Genomic DNA, 650 nt, shown 5'->3' on the forward strand with positions numbered 1-650 from the left:
TGGGGCCCTTCTCCAACAAATTAGTTTAAAGTAAATGTGGATGCTGCCATTAATTTAGAGGAAGATTATGCAGGGTTGGGGCTGTTATAGGGGACAACAATAAAAATTTCGTAGCAGCTATAATGAAGGTTACCAAGCTCTACAATGATGTAGCTTTTGCAAAAGATGAAGTTGTGAATTAGGGAGTGAACATAGCAGCTTGTGCAGGATTGTCCACTGCCATCATCGAATCAAATTTTCAAGATGCAATTGATTTTGTTAACAACATAAAGAGTAACAGAACTGAGATCTATTGGATTATTTCATACGTGCAAAGTAAAATGAAGGATTTTAATGCTATTGAAGTCCAACATACACCAAGATCTTGTAATGCCATTACTTATTCTTTAGATAGATTAGTTTTAGAAAAGTGTGAAACTATTGTTTGGGTAGGTTCATATCCATAAGAAGTTGTGTATTTGTTCAACTTTGAATGAATAAAGTTTATTATTCCTTTTTAAAAAAAGTGATCAATTTTCCCTTCTTCTCGAAGAAATCCAAGATATCAAGATGAGTCAAATCAATAGAATATGAATTATCAACTAAATCAGTTTAAATTTTTCTTTTCCCTTTCTTGGATGCTTGGTAGAGATTTATTAAATGTTTTTTCG

This window comes from Citrus clementina, unplaced genomic scaffold (genome assembly GCF_000493195.1).
Source record: "Citrus clementina cultivar Clemenules unplaced genomic scaffold, Citrus_clementina_v1.0 scaffold_1, whole genome shotgun sequence".
NCBI classification, from domain to species: Eukaryota; Viridiplantae; Streptophyta; class Magnoliopsida; order Sapindales; family Rutaceae; genus Citrus; species Citrus x clementina.